Below are 7,045 nucleotides of genomic sequence, written 5' to 3'. Positions count from 1 at the left end.
TAGATAGTTTAGATGGTGTTTGTTTACTTACTGGGATTTTATAATTTCACCACCCTCAATTCCCCACATTTCAGGTTCGGGATAGCCGGTAGATAGCCGATTGCATCAAGGACTTCAGTTAGCCTTGGATTATCAAAATTATAGGTTCACAGACTCGCATCTTATTAGTTAGTTGGGGGCCCACGTCTCATTGTAAAAGTAATTTTATACTTTAGTTATTTGATTTAAAATATGTATGAACATATTTAGCTTTTACACCATTGTTTTGACGAGTTTCGGTATTATCTAAGAAAAATGACTAAAATGCCCTTGTGAGCCAAAAAATAATATTTTATTATTTTGATTTGGAAACGACTTATGATTTCTTGAAATGCAAGATTTAGTAACTGTCGTTCACCGGGGAGATGCAGAAGCCGATGCTAAGCTTTGCGGGTTTCGATCGGCATTCGGGGTATTGGGTGCCTATCGGACGTTGCGACGGTTGTCATGGGCCCGATGAGAGTTTCGGGTCGTGACAAGGTTAGCAACTTAATCCATTAAACTGAGTTAAGAAAGAGAGACAATAATCAGATGAAGTATTGAGGGATATCATAGTCTTAGGTCTGTTAATCACTAGAAGTAAATTTGCTAATAGAATTTAGATTTGTTTTAGTTTTAGTTAATAGTTTATTAATTTAAATTTTTCTTTTTAATTTTAATTTGTTTAGATACAATTAAGGTGTGTTAATTTTAGTAGTTAACTGTAAGGATTAATTCAATTCTCTGTTGGATCGACACTCTACTCATATCTATATTAACTTTGCGATACGTACACTTACGTGAGTAGAAAATTCAACAACAAGTTTTTGGCACCGTTGCCAAGGAATTGATTTTTAATTCTTTTTTGTTAATATTAATACCAAGCATTCTAAATTTTTATCTAGACTTTTCTTTTCTTTAATTTACTTTTCTTTATTTTTGTTAGGTACTTTTGGTCTTTATATGCGAAGAGCCCGAAATTTAGAAATTGTTCCTTTTGATCCAGAAATCGAAAAGACTTTTCGAAGACTTTGGAAGAAAAATAAAAAAGTTTCTGCTCCAAATAAAGTAATGGCTGATCAACAAAAGGAATATAAGCCTTTGAGGGATTATGCAATCCCACAACTACAAAATCTCCACTCTAGTATCCGAAACCTCCTATTCAAGCCAACAATTTTGAAATTAAGCCATCAATCATTCAGATGATTTAGACTGCTATTCAGTTTGGGGGTTTGCCTAATGATGATCCGAATGCTCATATAATAAATTTTATGGAATCTACGATACATTCAAGGCTAATGGTGTTACTGATGATGCCATAAGATTAAGGCTTTTCCCTTTTTCATTGAGAGATAAAGTAAAGAGATAAAGTAAGGATTTGATGAAAAGATGTCCTCACCATGGATTACCTAAGTGGCTTCAAGTTCAGACTTTTTATAATGGTTTGCTGGGACCTTTTAGAACTACCATTGATGCTACCGTTGGAGGTGCACTTATGAGTAAATCCATTGATGAGGCTTATGATTTGCTCGAAGAAATAGCTTCTAATAATTATCAATGGCCATCTGAAAGATTGGGTACAAGAAAAATTGCTAGAGTTCATGAATTAGATGTGTTGAACACTGTTTCTACACAATTGGCTTTTCTCATAAAGAAAATAGATAAATTGAGTGTTAATGTTGTTCAAAACTCCTTTATAACAGGTGAATTTTGTGGGGAAAGACATTCCAATGACAATTGTCCCATCTATTCTGAGTCTTGTCAATTTGTTGGAAATAGGCAACAGAACAATCCCTATTCCAACACTTATAATCCTGGTTGGAGGAATCATTCTAATTTTATGGAATAACAACCAAAGGTCTTCATCAACAGCTAAGTCAAACATTCCCCCTGGATTTCCATCTAGAGCCCCTATGCTAGAGAAAAAGCCTTCAATGGGGGAGATGTTCATGCAATTCATGACAAAGATTGATGAAGTCATTCAAAATCAAGCAGCTTCAATTAGAAATCTTGAGATACAAGTAGGTCAACTTGCTAGTGCTTTAAATAATAGACCTCAAGGTACCTTACCAAGTGATACTGAACCCAATCCAAAAAGAGAAGGTAAGGAACATTGTAAGGCAATCCATCTTCGCAATGGAAAAGAGGTAAGTAAAGAGGTAAGTAGTAAGGATTTAAATTCAGAAATTTTAATTCAATTTGATGAAAAAGAAATTGAAAATGATGTTGAAAAAGAAATTATAGTTGAAAAATCTGCTAAAGATTCAAAAGAAAAATCACAATTAAAAACTGCTCCCACACCCCCACCACCTTTTTCCTCAAAGATTTCAGAAAGAAAAACTTGACAAACAATTCCAGAAATTTATTGATGTGTTTAAAAAATTACATATTAATATTCCCTTTGCTGAAGCTTTGGAACAAATGCCAAGATATGTTAAATTTTGAAAGACATCCTGTCTAAAAAGAGGAAATTGGGTGAGTTTGAAATGGTTGCACTTACTGAAGAGTGTAGTGCCATTATTCATAATAAGCTTCCACCAAAACTTAAAGCTCTAGGTAGTTTTACTATTCCATGTACTATTGGTGCTCTTTGTTTTGCTAAAGCTTTATGTGATTTGGGTGCAAGTATAAATTTGATGCCACTATCCATTTATAAAAAATTGGGTTTATAAGAGATCAAACCAACTTTTGTGACTTTACAACTTGTCGATAGATCCATCACCTATCCCTATGGTATTGTAGAAGATGTTTTGGTAAAAGTTGATAAATTTATTTTTTCAGTAGATTTTATTATTCTTGATATGGAAGAAGATCATGAAATACCGATCATTCTTGGGAGACCATTCTTGAGAACTACTCGAGCTTTAATTGATGTGGAAAAAGGTGAGCTTACTTTAAGGGTTGAAGACCAACAGGTAACATTTAATATTTTTCGAGCTTTGAAATTTTCCAATGAACATGATGAATGTTTCTCAATTAATGCGGTCAATGACATAACGAATAATGTGTTTATTGAAAATCATCAAAATCCATTAGAAACTTTGAATTCTTCATGTGATATTATTGATGAAAAAGTTCTTGAATATGTTAACCATCTTGATGCCTATTCACGTCTTCCAAGATCCCAATTTGAATATTTGGAATTATCAATTACAACTTTACCAATCAAACCTTCCATTGAAGAACCTCATTCACTTGAGCTCAAACCACTGCCCAATCATTTAAGGTATGCTTTTTTGGGAAAGTCTTCTACACTACAAGTAATTATTTCTTCTTCACTTTTGAATGAACAGGAAAATAAACTCCTTCGAGTTTTAAGGAACTACAAAAAAGCAATTGGATGGACCATTGCAGACATCAAAGGAATTAGTCCATCAATTTGCATGCAAAAAATTCTTTTAGAAGAAAATCACAAAGCAACAATTGAGCATCAACGAAGGCTGAATCCGATCATGAAAGAGGTAGTAAAGAAAGAAACTATCAAGTGGCTTGATGTAGGTATTATCTATCCTATTTCTGATAGTTCATGGGTAAGTTCAGTCCAATGTGTCCCTAAAAAAGAAGGTATGACAGTAGTTTCTAATTAAAATAATGAGCTTATCCCTACTAGAACTGTAACTGGATGGAGAGTATGTATGGACTATAAAAAATTAAACAAAGCCACTAGAAAAGATCATTTTCCATTACCTTTTATTGATCAAATGCTTGATAGATTAGCAGGTAAGGATTTTTATTACTTTTTGGATGGTTATTCAGGTTATAATCAAATTGCCATTGCTCTTGAATATCAAGAAAAAACCACATTTACTTGTCCTTATGGAACTTTTGCTTGTCGGAGAATGCCTTTTGGACTTTGTAATGCTCCAGCTACTTTTCAGATATGTACGATGGCAATTTTTTCTGATATGGTTAAAAAGTTTTTGGAAGTATTTATGGATGATTTTTCAGTCTTTGGGGAGAATTTTGATGATTGTCTATTTAATCTTGCCAGAGTGCTTAAGCGATGTGAAGAAACTAATTTAGTTTTAAATTGGGAAAAATGTCACTTTATGGTGCAAGAAGGCATAGTCTTAGGCCATCGAGTCTCTAGTAAAGGTTTAGAAGTAGATAAAGCAAAAATTGAAATCATTGAAAAACTTCCACCTCCCACTTCTGTTAAGGGTATTCGTAATTTTTTAGGACATGCTGGATTTTATAGGAGATTGATTAGAAATTTTTCTAAAGTTTCTAAACCATTGTATAATTTGTTAGAAAAGGATACCTCTTTTAATTTTGATGATGCTTTTGTTGAATTGAAAAATAGATTAATTTTTGCTCCATTTATCACTGTTCCTGATTGGAATCTTCCTTTTGAACTAATGTGTGATGCTAGTGATTATGCAGTTGATGCAATCTTGGGCCAACGAAAAACCAAAATTTTTCATCCTATTTATTATGCTAGCAGAACATTAAATGAAGCTCAAGCAAATTACAGCACAACCGTAAAGGAGTTGCTTGCTATTGTTTTTGCTTTCGATAAATTTCGCTCCTATCTTGTTGGTACTAAATTTATTATTTACACAGATCATGTAGCTATTAAATATCTGATCGAGAAAACAGATGCAAAACCACGCTTGATAAGATGGGTACTTTTGCTTCAAGAATTTGGCTTGGAAATCCGAGATAGGAAAGGTACAAAAAATTAGGTGGCAGATCATTTATCGAGATTGGAGAATAATGAGCACATTGGGAATTCAACAGTGATCAATGAAACCTTTCCTGATGAGCAATTGTTTCATATAGAGAAGCAGAAAAATTTGCCATGGTATGCTAATATTGGGAATTATTTAGTGAGTAAGCTCTTCCCTACTGAATTTAATTCTCAACAAAAGAAGAAATTCTTGTGTGATGTCAAATACTACATGTGGGATGAGCCTTTTCTTTACGAGCATTGTGGAGATCAAATCATTAGAAAGTGTGTTCTTGAAGAAGAATTTGAAAATATTCTTCATCATTACCATTCTTCTAATTATGGAGGAAAACGAACTGCTGCAAAGGTTCTACAATCAGGTTTCTATTGGCCTTCTCTTTTTAAGGATGCTTATAATTTTGTTGAAAGATGTGATAGATGTCAAAGAATGGGCAATATATCTAAGAGACATGAGAACCCTTTAAACAACATATTGGAAGTTGAAATTTTTTATGTTTGGGGAATTGATTTTATGGCTCCATTCATTCCCTCCTTCAATAATGAATACATCTTGGTTGCTGTTGATTATGTCTCTAAATGGGTTGAAGCTATGGCATTGCCAAGAAATGACTCTAAGGTAGTGATAAACTTTTTACACAAGAACATCTTTGTTGGCTCCATTAGTTTTATATGATAATAAAACATTCCCATTTATTTGTGTCTAATACCTTTACTTGAGTGTGCAGGAAATTAATTTATTAACTCTTCAAAGAGTATTTTTGAAGGAAAAATAGGGACAAAATCAACAAAGATGTAACTAAATAACAAGGAGAAAGCTTATTGGTGAAACAAGGAAGAACATTGGTGGACCAAATTTCAAATTGAAGAAATGGTGGGTTGAAGAGTTTGAGAAACAGAACCATCTTAGTCAACCAAGTCAGTCGACTAAGTGCCCTCTACCAGAATCTGCAAACTAGAAACAGAATCAACTTAGTCAACCAAGTTAGTCGACTAAGAGCTCTTTGTCTGCAATTTGAACTAGAGCACTACAAGACAGATTAACGGCTAGAACTCATCCTCAACTATTTCCAACAGATATAAACTGCCAAACTGCCATCAGAGTTGCATCTTCAAGTATAAAAGGGTATTCCAACAATAAGAAACAAGTTTTTTGAGAAGCCTTGAATGAGATTTGTGCCATAAAAAGTAGAAAAAACCAAAAAAGCTTCACTGCACCTTATTGCACTAAAACGCCAATCTTTGTAATAGAGTTCAGCACTTCATCTTGTACCATCTAGATCAAAGTAAGTGATCATAGGTACTTCTTTATTATTTCTCTTGTATTCTTAAAGTGAGGGAGTCACTCTAAGGGGTTGTTCAAGCTTGGGATAGCTTGATTGTTGTAGGTTGTGGTTGAGCCTTTGAAAAACCACTTTGGGTTTTGGTTGAGCCCGTGAAAAGCCATTGTGAAAGGTTGTGGTTGAGCCTTTGAAAAATCACTTTGGGTTTTAGTTTAACCTATGAAAAACTAGTGTAAAAGGTTTTGGCTGGGCCTTGTAAAAGCCATTGTAAAAGCTTGGTGGAAGCTTGTGAATTTGACTAGTTGTTAGTGAGTTTGTGAGAAAATCCTTGATTGGATAATCAAGGTAGTGGATGTAGGTCTTAAACCGAACCACTCTAAATTACTGTGCATTTTATACTTTGTTTTTGTTTTCTTAAGTTTTGAAAATTAGTTTTCAATCTTGTCAAGAGCCAAATTATGCTATTCACCCCCCTCTAGCACATATTATAGGGACCAACAATTGGTATCAAAGCTAGTTCCCTGTTTTTAAGGCTTAACATCCTTTGGGAGGATCCAAATGGCTCAACAAAAAACCATAGTTGTTGAGGGACAATCAACAAATAGACCACCTCTGTTTGATGGCTCTAATTACCCTTATTGGAGCACAAGAATATCAATCTATATTAGGGCTATAGATTATGAAATGTGGGACATCATAACTGATGGACCCTTTATGCCCTCAACCGTGAATGTAGTGCAAATGAGTTGATGCCCAAGTCAAGGTCTGAATGGATTGAGGCTGAAACTAAGAAAGTTCAAATAAATTTTAAGGACATTAACACATTACATTGTGCCTTGACCCCCACTGAATTTAACAAAGTCTCAAGCTGTACAACAGCTAAACAAGTGTGGAAGAAACTTAGGATAATCCATGAAGGGACTTCCCAAGTCAAGGAGTCCAAAATTGCTCTCTTAACTCATAGTTATGAAATGTTCAAAATGGAGCCTGGTGAAGACATCACCAGCATGTTTGATAGGTTTACAAACATCACTAATAAATTAAGTCAGCTAGGCAA

At 34.1% G+C, this 7,045-nt stretch overlaps 1 pseudogene; it reads left to right on the top strand.

Annotated features, from left to right (window-relative positions):
- Positions 1 to 370: 370 nt before the first annotated feature.
- LOC108663889 overlaps positions 371 to 7,045 on the top strand; it is a 10,917-nt pseudogene continuing 4,242 nt past the window's right edge.

The sequence above is a fragment of the Theobroma cacao genome, unplaced genomic scaffold, assembly GCF_000208745.1.
Source record: "Theobroma cacao cultivar B97-61/B2 unplaced genomic scaffold, Criollo_cocoa_genome_V2, whole genome shotgun sequence".
Taxonomy (NCBI): domain Eukaryota; kingdom Viridiplantae; phylum Streptophyta; class Magnoliopsida; order Malvales; family Malvaceae; genus Theobroma; species Theobroma cacao.
Note: the sequence above shows the minus strand (reverse complement) of the source record. Positions and strands in the feature narration are given on the sequence as shown.